We start from the raw sequence: 12,667 nt of genomic DNA, 5'->3' as shown, positions 1-12,667 counted from the left end.
ATCCTAAAATTTGTGTGGAACCATAAAAGATCCCAAATAGCCAAAAGCAATCCTGAGAAAGAAGAACAAAGCTGGAGGCATCACACTTCCTGATTTCAAACTATACTACAAAGCTCTGATCAAAACAATATGGTACTGGCATAAAAATAGACACATAGATCAATGGAACAGAATCAAGCACCCAGAAACATACGCACATATATATGGTCAACTAATATTTGACAAGGGAGCCAGGAATCATACTTTTCTTTAATAAGAAAAGACAATCTCTTCAATAAATGGTGTTGGGGAAACTGGATATTCACATGCAAAAGAATGAAACTAGACCCCTTACCTTCCACCAGTCACAAAATGAACTTGAAATGGATTAAAGACCTGAAACCATAAAACTCCTAGAAGAAAACACAGAGAAAAAGCTCCTGATTTCTACAGAGGCTCCACTCCAACCAAAAAGGGATAACCCAGATGGGTTTGGCCCTCCTTCTTCTGCTTGCCTGACGCCCCAGACCCCCAGCTTAGACTAGCCTGTAGATTGTACTGCCCACCTTCTCTTCCATATGACTTTCCTGCTGCTAAAAAAAATAATGAGTGACTACTATTTGTAGAGCACCTACTATATGCTGGGCATTTTTATTATTTGTGTCAGTGAAAACTGACAACAATTCTATGAGGTAGGAAGTCTTATTCCCATTTGACACACGAGGGACCTGAGGTCAAGAGAGGGACAGTGACTTACCCAAGGTCACAGAGTCAGCTATAGCAGAGCTCCTGCTTCTGACTCTGCTATTTCTACTCTGGCACTGACAGCACTTAACCTCTCTGGGTCAACACTCATTCCAAGATGGGTCCAAGATGGCAGGAAGTGTTGAGATTGGGGGTTGCTTGCAGGGAGATGGGGGCATCCTTCTCTACTCCTCTTTTGCACACAGCTGGGGTTAATATAAAACACAGGGTCTGGAATCATGTGGTCCTGGGTTCAAATCCTAGCATTGCCACTTCCTTGGGCAAGTGACTTCACCTCTCTGAGCCTCAGTTTCCTCATCTAAAAATTGGGGATGATCAGAGTATCGACGTCATGGGCTTGTTGTGAGAATTCAACAAGATGATCTATGTATAAATAGAGAGTTTAGAACATGCTGGTGGGGGATGCATAAATGGGGCAAGATTAGCAAAACATCGATAGCTTTTGAAGCTAGGGCATGAGGACGTGGGAGTTCATCCTATTTTTATGTATGTTTTAAATTTTCTGTCATAAAAGATTGTAAAAGAGTTTTTTATACCAGTGCCTGCCACTAAAGTTAACTGTTATTATAAGTGGAGCCTGTTACTGGAAGGCGGGGGGAGGACAGGAGTGGGTGAGGGGAGGGGGAACCCTCCCAGCAGGAGACTACACCCTATAACACAGGATTACTGTCACCTTAAAACAGGTGCAGCCACCCAAAGGGTCAGGAGTAACTGTTAAAAATGTTCACTGACCTGCCCTGTTTGTCTCTTTTCCTTCTTGTGCCACCTACCCCCCTACTCCTAATAAAGTCTCACTTGTCCCCCACCCCTACCTCAGCTGGCCTGGGTCCTTCCTGCTTTGTCCTGGCACTGCACCACAAATTAAACGATGATATTCTGGTTTCATTCCCTCATTTTTTTCCCATCTGTTTTCCCTCTTATTTTTAAACATCTCTATTGAGATATAATTCACACATCGGCCATTGTATATCTTCCCTGAAGAAATGTCTATTCAGATCCTTTGCCCAACGTGTAATTTTTTTAATTTGTCTTTTTATTATTGAGTTGTAAGCATTCTTTATATCTTCTGAATACAAATCCCTTATCAGATATATGATTTGCAAATATTTTTTCCCATTTGTGGGTTCATTCTCTCTTAAATTGGAGTTTCTCCTTCCAGATTCCACCTGATCTCAGCTTTGCTAAATCCTGGAAACTTCTCTGGGGGATGCTGCTTCCTGACTGTGTGGTCATGAGCAAGTAACTCAATTCCTCTCAGCTTCAGTTCCCTCATCTGCAAAGGGTGGGCCATGATGCCTGCTTCACAATGCCTGCGTCATTGTGAGAAACAACGTGGTAAGGAAATGAAAGCTACCTGGTTAAATGTAATTCCTGACAGCCTTTACAGTTGGAATCTACCTGAAATCTACTTCAAATGTGTAAAGACATCATCATTGTGGTGGGTGGTCATTTACTTAATGTAATCTCTACAATATTAAATAATCTTATTATACAAAATAACTTTAATGTAAAGTCATTAATATTTAGAACCTGTAAAATATGGTACTCATCAGTCACTCCTGGTAGAATCCAGGCATTCAGCTCTTCCACTCCAAGATGCACAACTGGGTCCATGCCTTTGTCTCCCATCTCCTATCCTGACAAAATAAAAATAAAAGGAGAAAAGTTAAGTTAAACAAAGAATAAGTCCACAGGAGCAAATGTTGAGAGGGAGAGGGTTCACCATCTTTCTCTGGAAACAAGGAATTTCAACAAATGTGTGAAAGGTAGAAAACAGATGGGAGTGGGCTGATGGATGGAATGGGCACAGCCTAGAATACACTCCAAGAGGGTTACAGAGGAGGTGGCAGTGGACGCCAAGGGAGAGATTCTGCCCTAGAGTCAAGGCAGAAGAGGTGCTGAAGGCAGTGCACTACCTGTAGGTCTGGACCTGGGATTACAGCTGTGTGTCTCTCCAGCTCTGTCTTTAATCTTGTGTAGGAAGTAGCCTGCAGCATTTACCCCAGGCTGAAAAGCAGAAGGCTCTTGTGTAAAGAGAGTAAGCATGTTGTCTGGGGAAGCTCCTGGTATGCATTTTGGTGATCTAGAGTGAAGGTCTCCTCATTCTGACATCTGGGGGCCTTCCAGCTGGCTCTCAACATATTTGCCTTAAAACAAAGCCCACAAGTCGTCACGTGCCCCACCTTACCCCACCAGACCACACAGTCAAAATCTTCAGTTGGTGAGAGGCCTCAGAGAAAACTAATCTCCTTACAAGACAGCAGAGGAAACCCAGTTACCCGTTCCTTTTATAAATATGAACAGACACCCAAAGAGCAGCAGGCATAGGAAGAGAACCAGCATCATGAAAGAGAAAGATGAAGCTAAACAGAAAAGTTGACCTGGAGTTCATTGCAGCACTGTTTACAATAGCCAAGACGTGGAAGCAACCTAAACGACCATCTACAGAGGAATGGATTAAGAAGATGTGGTACATATATACAATGGAATATTACTCAGCCATTAAAAAGAATGAAATAATGCCATTTGCAGCAACATGGATGGACCTAGAGATTGTCATACTGAGTGAAGTAAGTCAGACAGAAAAAGAGAAATATCGTATGATATCCCTTATATGCGGAATCTAAACAGAAATGATACAAATGAACTCATTTACAGAACAGAAACAGACCCATAGACTTAGCGAATGAACTTATGCTTACCAGCAGGGAAAGGTAGGAGGAAGGGATAGTTAGGGAGTTTGGGATCGACATGTACACACTGCTATATTTAAGATGGATAACCAACAAGGACCTACTGTATAGTACAGGGAACCCTGCTCAGTGTTATGTGGCAGCCTGGATGGGAAGGGAGTTTGGGGGAGAATGGATACATGTATATGTATGGCTGAGTCACTTTGCTGTGCACCTGAAACTGTCACAACATTGTCAATCGGCTATACACCAATATAAAACAAAAAGTTAAAAAAAAATAAAGTCCTCAACTATTTAAAAGAATTGATCTGGAGGAAATAGAACTAATTCAGAGAATGGAAGATAACTTTTAAAGATCCTTAATTAATATACTCAGGTTAGAAAATATTATAGTCATGAAACCAAGTCAGGTTGTCATGAAAAAATGAATAATCAGAGGGCAAGAAATAACTCTGAAGAACTAAAATTATGACTGTAGAGAAAAACTTCACCAGAAAGCCTGGAACATAAGGGTGAAGATACATTCCAGAACACAGAGCAAAAATTCAAAGAGTTTAATTTATATAATATATATTATAAAGATGAGTACTATATGGACCATCTTGAGCCCTAGGAAGAGTGAACAGAAAACAGAAGGGAGGAAATAGCCGAAGAAATAGAGAATTTCCCAAAGAGAATCTTTACAGTGAGAGGACCCACAAGGTACCTAGCACAATGAACGAGAAAATACCCATACCTAGGCACATATTCATGAAATATCAAGGTAAAGGAGAAATCTTAAAAAATTTCAGAGAGAAAAAGCAGTCCAACAACATAAGAATGGAATCAGACGAGCTTAGAAAAGAGAATCAGGTTGACTGTGATGCTAGGAAACGTCTCCTACCAGTGACCCAGGGGTCCTGACACTGGATTTTAAGAGAAGAAATGGAATCCTAAGATATTACTTGACTCATTAATGGATAATATTTACATAGTCACAATAGTATAAATGTCCTTTCTTGAATATCAGTTTTTAGAGTCAAACTGTGGCCAAAGCACAGAGGTATTGGCTGTGACTGAAGATCAGAATATAAATACTAGCAACCTTGACAATGTGAAAATAAAAGTGTAGCCGGAAGAAAGGAGGAACAAAGGGCAGGGGTGCAAAGTAGGGAGCCAAGAAATATTCTTTAAAATAAATGATGGTTTAACAGTAGTGAACAAGAAATGGTTTAAAGTAAATTATTTACATACCATTTAAAGTTTCAAAGGTTAAGAGTTGGAAGATTTAAAAATAATTATTTAAGTTCCAAACATTGGAAGAATAACAGGAAAAGAGATAGACTAAGAAAGCTAAATTCCCATCTTTCAGATCATGGGGTTGATATTGTGTAAAGATGATAAACCGAGAAACAGAAAGAAAAGCAAATTAGCTAGACTTATCGAGCTACCCACCAGAGAGTCAGAAAGACAAACTATTTTTTTAAAAAGTTGTTTTTCCCAGGTGGGATGGGTGGCTGGGGTTGGGTGGAAAAGGTAGAAGCCTTGCTTTTTATCACAGCCTCTTCTGTACCATTTGTTACTATGTAGGCATAGTGTTGTTTAATAGGAAAAAGAAGGGTTCCAGATATTCTAAAGGAAACGACTCAAGTGGGTTCAAGGCTCCCTGTCTGCCATCTGGCTGCCATTTAAACAATTTCCCTTTGTGTTGAGATCCCAGCTTCGCTTCCTGACAGTTCTATGATTTAGGCATGTCACTTCTCTCAGCCTTAGTTTTATCTCCTGTAAAAGGGGAACAATACCCTTGCCTAGTCAGGTAGTGTAGACTACATCATGATGTATAACTATCCCTGTGCCTTCCTTCTTCCCTCCCTGCCTCCCCTCCTCCCTCCTGACATCCTAGGGGTCTGTTTGGAACCTGAGGTGTAAGACTACTTTAAAAATTCAATAGAAAAAAAAAAAAAAGGCCTCAGTCCCTGAGAAACATTCTTTACTGCACAGCGGTGAACGGACGTTTTGCCTCGGTGTTGCTCTTGCCTTCCAAGGAATGGTCTGGACCAGCTGGTGTGTGCGCTCATACCTCTGTGTGTGTGTGTGTGTGTGTGTGTGTGTGTATCACAGCCTAGTGGTCCCTATTTAATACTTGGGAAGGGGGTGTCAGCTGGAGGCTGACGCACTGCAAGCTTCTCACTGAAAACGAAGGGCAAGGGGGTGACTGCTTAATGACTAGATGTTAAATGTTCCAAACAATTTATACATTTAGAATCCTAAGTTTTCAAAACTCAGCCCGCCGCGCGGTTCTGCAGATCTTGTTTATAACACATTTGGCTAAAATTATCTCAGTGCATACTGCACCTCCTATAGCACAGATGCTCCGGAACCTGCAGCTCTGTTTTGATCCCAGATATTCGTGCTGAAGCTATTTGTGTTCGCCGTAAATGAAACACGAAACCGAGGAACAGTGGCTCTGCTGGTTTTTATAAATATATGCCTCATCTTCACGGCGGGCACTGAGGTTCAAGTTTTATTTATGTGTGTTTTTGCCTCCTGGTGCCCTCAGGGGCTTGTTTTCCCACGTGCCTACAGGGGCTGCTGCCTGTGCGGGGAGAACAGGCAGGACGGAACGGAGCCTCCTTCCTGAGGACTGTCCTCGTCCTTGTCCTGGAAGGCAACTCAGAGGAGGGCAAAGATCATGGGCTTTGGACTCTGCCACTACTTTTGGCAATTCTTCCCCCCCGTCCTGAGCGTTACCTTCCTCATCTATGAAATGGGGACAGTATTATTTCCCACCCACAGGGTCGTTGTGAGGAGTCTATGAAATGCTCATTAGATGTTAGTTCATTCATTCAGGGCTATTTACTGAGCAGATCAGGGATGCTTAAGCCCTGCTCTATATTAGATCACGTGAAGAGCTTTAAACAGGCCAGACGTGCAAGGCCCCCCTCAGATCAAATATGTCAGAATCTCAGGGCAAGGGGACCCTGGCATCAGCTTTTTAAATTCCCCAGTGTTTGAGAATCACTGACCTAGATAAGTGTTTCCCAAACTTTCATGTGCACACAAGTTCCCTGGGATTTGTTAAAATACAGATTGTGGTAGAGTAGGTTGGGGGACTGGGGCAGGGCCAGTAAGAGCCGCATTTCCAACAAGTGCATGGGTGATACTGATGCTGCCACGCTTGAATAACAAGGTTTAGGCACTGTCAGGTCCTGTGTGTACCAAGTTAGGCTGGGCAGAGGTAGTTACTGCCTACGTAGATCTTACAAGGATTACAGACAATTAAATAGACGATGACCATGATAAAGGTTACAACAAGAGAAGTACAGGGCCCTGTGGGAGTGCATAGGGGACCATCAGATCAGTCTCTGGGAGTGGAGGTGGGAGGGCAGCAGGAATGACTTCCTGGAGCAAGCTACGTGTTAGCCAGAAGAAAGAGGAGGGTTGCTGGGGAGACTGACGCAGGCAGACAGAATAGCATGTGCAAAGGGTCAGAGGCAAGAGAGGGGAGAAAGGGCTAGTGGTTCAGCGTGACTGGAATTTCCAGGTGAAGCTGGATCTGTACACAGGGCCCAGATCAGGAAGCAGCTTACTGACCCCTAAGGTTAAAGCGCTTGACCTTTATCCAAAAGGAATGGATGGGGAAAACAGTGAAAAGCTTAAGGTGGGGAGAGAGCAATCAGCTTTGCCTTGTAGAATTATCAGTCATCCCACTGGCTCCAGCTTCTCACCAAACCCCATCAGCAAAGCATCTCTGCAGAATACAACTGGATTACCAGCAATCAATGAGGAGGGCAGTCAAAGCCCCTGCTATACACACAGCTCAGGGCTAGCTGCTGTTCTGCGAGGTGAAGATAACCCCGACCTCATCTCCATCTGCTGAAAGCTCTCGACCTGTGTGTGTTTAGGGTGAGGGGTGGTAGAGACAGACACCCGGAGGATATGAATATAAAGTGAATTCCAATAGATTCAGGGAGAGGAGTATGAAGAGTGATGGGAATAAAAGGGGCAGAGGGAGGTTCTGAGAGGTCTTCTGAGAGGAGGAGAAGTTTTGGAGGCTGGTAAGAGGTCAGGGAAGAAAGGAAAGGGACTGCTGTGGGGCATGCTGACAGAATGGTAACCATTGGTGACCATCAGTATAGGGCAGGGACCAACTACTGATTCCCAGCACCTGGCACTCAATAAATGTTTGTTGAGTGAATGTTGAAGGCAGGGTGGTGTCATGGACTGAATATTTGTGTCTCCCCAATATTCATATGTTGAAATTCCTATCCCCAATGTATTTGGAGGTGGGGCCTTTGGGTGGTAATTGAAGTTAGATGAGGTCATGAGGGTGGGGCTCTCATAAAGGGATTAGTGTCTTTATAAGAAGAGACACCAGAGGGCTCTCTCTCTCTCCCTCTCCCTCCCCTCCCCTCCTCCCTGCCTACCCTTCCCTGGCTACATGAGGCCACAGTGAGAAGGCCATCTGTAAGCCAGGAAGAGAGCTCTCACGAGGAATCAAATCAACTGGCACCTTGATCTTGGGCTTCCCAGCCTCTGGAACAGTGAAAAAGTAATTTCTGTTGTTTGAGCCACCCAGTTTACGGTCTTTTGTTATGGCCACTCAGGCTGACTAAGATGGGGGAGTCTGAGTGTGACGGGTCTGGCTGTATTGGTTTGGTTTGTTCTGCTGGCATTTTCTTCAGATACTGTAACACTTCTGTTTGGTTGGTAAATAGTTGCTGGCCCAAATCCCTGGACAGCAACCACTGCCACTTCTGACACCAGGCCACCCTGGCTCCCCCTGGAACAGCTGGATCTTTCTATCCTCAAGCAACTAAAGGGTTAATGTCCTGAATACCAGGTGATCTTTGAGACCCTACTCCAGGGCCAATGTCACTGATTGTTAGGGCCACATGGTCCAACTGTTACGTATTTGGAATCTCACTTTTGGCTGCTAGCAACAGAAAGCACCTCTGGGAGACCCAAGTCCAAGTGAAGGTGAGTTGGAGGACCTGGCTGGCTCCCTGAGGGCAAGGGTTGGGTGCAGACAGAACCAGGGCCTGAAGCCCCTGGTAGCCAGCCCAGGAAATGAGCTCTGTCTCATGCCCCACTTCTCTCTGTGCTTCTCTGTCTGCTCTCTCTGACACCTGACTTTTCCTTCTCCTGGGTCCACATGGCAGGGCATGGCCAACAAGGCCTCTTAAGTTTATGCGTCCTAAGGGTCAGCCATCCAAAGAGCCTGACCTCTCATCTATTTCAGGGCCCAAATTCCAGGGATGGCCTCTGATTGATCCAGCTTGAGTCACGTGCCCACCACTGGGCCAATCAACTGTGGCTCAGGGTGGGGTCATGCTGCCTAATATAGTTGCTTATGCTGTAATCCTCCGGATGAAATGTGCATTTGTGTTGGGAACGTGAGATTAAGGGGAGGTTTCCAAAAGAGGACAGGGGTCCCCGAAATGGGAAGAGGCTGGGCAGCCAAATAGTAAGTGTCCACTAGACTAAACTAAGGAATGTGGGCTTTGTAAATAGGCCATGGGAAGCCATGGAAGGTTTTAGAGGCATAGCACCGTCTGAATGAGGAAAGATTATTCTCATAGGTATGTAGAAGAAGAAGGAGCAGAGAGGGACCAGTGGAGGCCACTACCGTTTTCCAGGACAGAAGTGATGAGGACCTGCATTAAAGGGTAACAAAGCAAGAAGAAGAGGTGTGGGATGCAGGAAATCAATGGAGAATGAGTGACAGGAAGGAGTCAGGATGAATCCTGTCTGTGGTCTCGGTGACTTAGGGCCCATTCATTGTTTGGGAGTCATTCCTGTGGTGGGTGATGGGTCTGAACCCTGGTGAAGGCCAATATTTCACACTTGGAATCCACCTGAATCCCTTCCCAGGGTAGTTAAAGAGAAGAGGAGATCTGAGATTAATCCTCAATACAAGGAGAAAGCAGTTGGTATGATCTTATTAATCTCGTGAAGGGAATATGGGCCTGATGTTTTCACAGCCAAGAGGCTCAAGGAAGTTCTCAAAGGCTGCATAGCTTCTGTATCAAGAGCTGGAAAACTACTCTTGTAAATACAGTTGGGTTTTTTGTTTGTTTGTCTTTGTTACTGCTAGGTTTTTTTTCTTTTAAAAAAGTTATTTATTTATTTGTATTCACTTTTGGCTGCATTGGGTCTTCGTTGAGGTGTGCGGGCTGCGCATTGTGGTGGCTTCTCTTGTTGCGGAGCACGGGCTCTAGGTGCGCGGGCTTCAGTAGTCGTGGCGCACGGGCTTAGTTGCTCCGTGGCACGTGGAATCTTCCCGGACCAGGGCTCAAACCCGTGTCCTCTGCATTGGCAGGCGGATTCTTAACCACTGCATCACCAGGGAAGTCCAATACAGTTTTATTTGAACACAACCCCACTCATTCATTTACAGATTGTTTTGCCTGCAAAGCCCCAGATATTTACTCCCTGCACGTTACAGAGAAGGTTTTCTGACTCCTGTTCCATATCAGTGGATCCTAGCTCCCTCTCGCTGCCACTGTCACCCAGCCCCAGAGACCAAGGACCACAAATCTCTTGCTCCACAGAGTGAGACCGAGACAGCCTCCGAGATGCACAGGTTAAAACCTGTTTTTAATTCAAAAGTGTGAGTCCTGGTTTACCAGGGCCCACCTGTCAGTTCTGAAGTCACTACTGGGTTGTATCCCCGGAGGCCTGGGGAGTCCTCGCACAGATAGGATGCCCGGTGTCCCCAGCTGAGCCAGCATTCCAGCAGCGCCTGGATCAGACTCTGCTCCCTGCGCTTTCTCTTCCCTTGGAGAGTAGATGTCAAAGAATTCACAGGAAAGCTGAGGCTGATTATGAAGTTGCAGAATGAGATGGCAGAGAGGAAATGCTGACAATCTGACTGTGAGGGCCGGGCGAGGAGGGGAGGGGCAGCCAGAGACATCAGCGCGAACACCCCGGGCGCGCTACCCAGCCCAGCCAGGACGGAAGGAGGAGAGTAATTAAGGAGGACCCGGGGGAGCACGACAGGGTAGGAACGAGGGTTTGAAGGTCTGAAGGCTGGGGGGAAAGGTCAGAGGTTGTGAAAAATGTTTAGAACAGAACCAAAGGGTTTAGGTTCAGGTTTGGGTCTGGGGAGAGAGACATGAGGTAGAGACTCACTACTGGGTGCGAGTATAATGCTAACGGAAAACAGAACATTCTGTTTTTTCCCCTCCCCCTCATGAAGGAGAATGTTCTCAGAGAGAAGGAAGAGCTCATCCTAACGGGAGTGGCTCTTATGAACCAGGCGCGCATCAGGCATCCAGCATCAGTCTTCTGTTATTTTAGAGTTTTTGTTGCTGTAACACATCCGTAGAGAAAACTGCACAAATAATAAGTGTACAGCTCAGCGGCTTCTCACAAATTGAACACATCCATGTGATCCGCCCCCGTTTTGTCCCCTTTCCAGTCACTGTCTCCCCCAAGGGTAGTCACTACCCTGACTTCTAATGCCCTAGATTGGTTCTGCTTCTTTTTGAACTTCCTGTAAATGGAATCACAAAGTACGTTCACTTTTGTGTCAGGCTTCTTTCACTTGATTTTGCGAGACTCATACACGCTGGTGCCTGCAATTCTAGACGGTTCTTTTCCATTGCTGTATTGTGTGAATATACCACAATGTGTGTATCCAATCTAGTCTTTTTTCCCCTTCTATTCTACAGTCCACGTTCAATCGGGATTAAATTTTTTTGAGTAAGAAAAAGGTATGAAAGAGAATGTCCTTGTGTTAGTTCAGAAAAAAAGTATGTATGTGTGTGTGTATATCAAGAAAGAGAAAGAGAAGGAGAAAAAGGGGAGAGAGTGGGAATCCATTCTATTCTGATGGACGTTTGTGTAGTTTCCAGTTTGGGCTGTTACGAATAGCTGTGCTGTGGACATTCTATAATTGTGCTTTGATGGAAACGTGTATGCATTTCTGTGGGAGATACTTAGATGTGGAGTTGCTGGACATGGGGTGGGTGTAGGCTTAGCTTTAATTGATACTGATTAAGAAAAATTCTTATTCACATTTTATAAACAAGGGGACTGAGGCTCAGAGAGAAGTGATTCACCCGAGGATGCCCAGGTTCCTGTCATCTCCTCCCACACTATCAGCCTTTGGAGAGGTCTCTAGTGATGTGCTATGGGGCTCTATATTGTTAACGAGCGTTTTCAGACAATTGAATAGACTTGTCAAAGACACCAAAATAATGGATCTGTGCTGACGTGAAGCTGGAAGGGATGGTGCAAGTGCTGGGACTTTAAAAAGTGTCACGGATTTTACTTGAAAAGGAGCTGCCAGTCACACGGGGTGAGGTCTAGGCTGTGACAAGACCAAGGCTGGGGGAAGGGGTGGTGGGTGTCCATCTGGGGGTGGAGTCAAGGGATCAGGCCTGTGCAGTTGCTGGGAGCATGAACAGAGGGTGGAGAAGAGGTGGGACCAGGAACCAGGAAACCAGAAAAGGCCACAAGAGGCAGTGACGTGGGGAGCAGGTGCTGGGCAGTGGCTTTGCTTCTCGTTTCTGAGGGTGTCTGGCCACCAGGGTGGCTTTAGCGTCAAGTGCTCATCTGTCTGATCAGCCTATGTGGGACCTTCCAAGGTGGGCTGGATGTGCTGTGTGCGTGTACAGGGTTGGTAGGGGGGTTGGCGGATGGTCTTATGCGGTGTGTGATCTCTGAGTGTGTGCATCCAGGGTGGCTAAGTGTACGTGAGCAAGTGAAGTGGGACTTCTGACTTTCTCCTAACCAATAGAACACGGCAAAGGTAATGGGATGTCACTCCTATGATTAGGTACATACACATGATACACACCACACACACACACACACTGCTCCATCTCGCTAACACAAACCTGTGCTGGCTGGATGAGTTAAGTGGACATGTTGAGGGAGCCCGTGAGACAAGGAGCTGCAGGCAGCAAACAGCTGGGGCCCTCCGTCATAGGCCGCCAAGAAATGCATGCTGCCAACAACCGGAATGAGTGTGGAGAGGGGTTTCCACCCACTTGAGCCTCCAGATGAGAATACAGCCCAGCAGCCACCTTCTCTGCTGCCTTCTGAGACCTGGAGTTAAGCCATGCCAGACTCCCAACTCGCAGAAACTGTGAGATAATAAATATCATTGTTTTAGGCAGCTGTCTGTGGGCATTTGTTATGTGGCGAGAGAACGTCAATACAGCCGAGTGTGTTTGAGGTGTGGGTCACTCAGGGGCTTTGTGAGCTTGGGTGTGGATTTGGATGGCATGTGTTGGAGAGTG

This window comes from Globicephala melas, chromosome 6 (genome assembly GCF_963455315.2).
Source record: "Globicephala melas chromosome 6, mGloMel1.2, whole genome shotgun sequence".
NCBI classification, from domain to species: Eukaryota; Metazoa; Chordata; class Mammalia; order Artiodactyla; family Delphinidae; genus Globicephala; species Globicephala melas.
Note: the sequence above shows the minus strand (reverse complement) of the source record.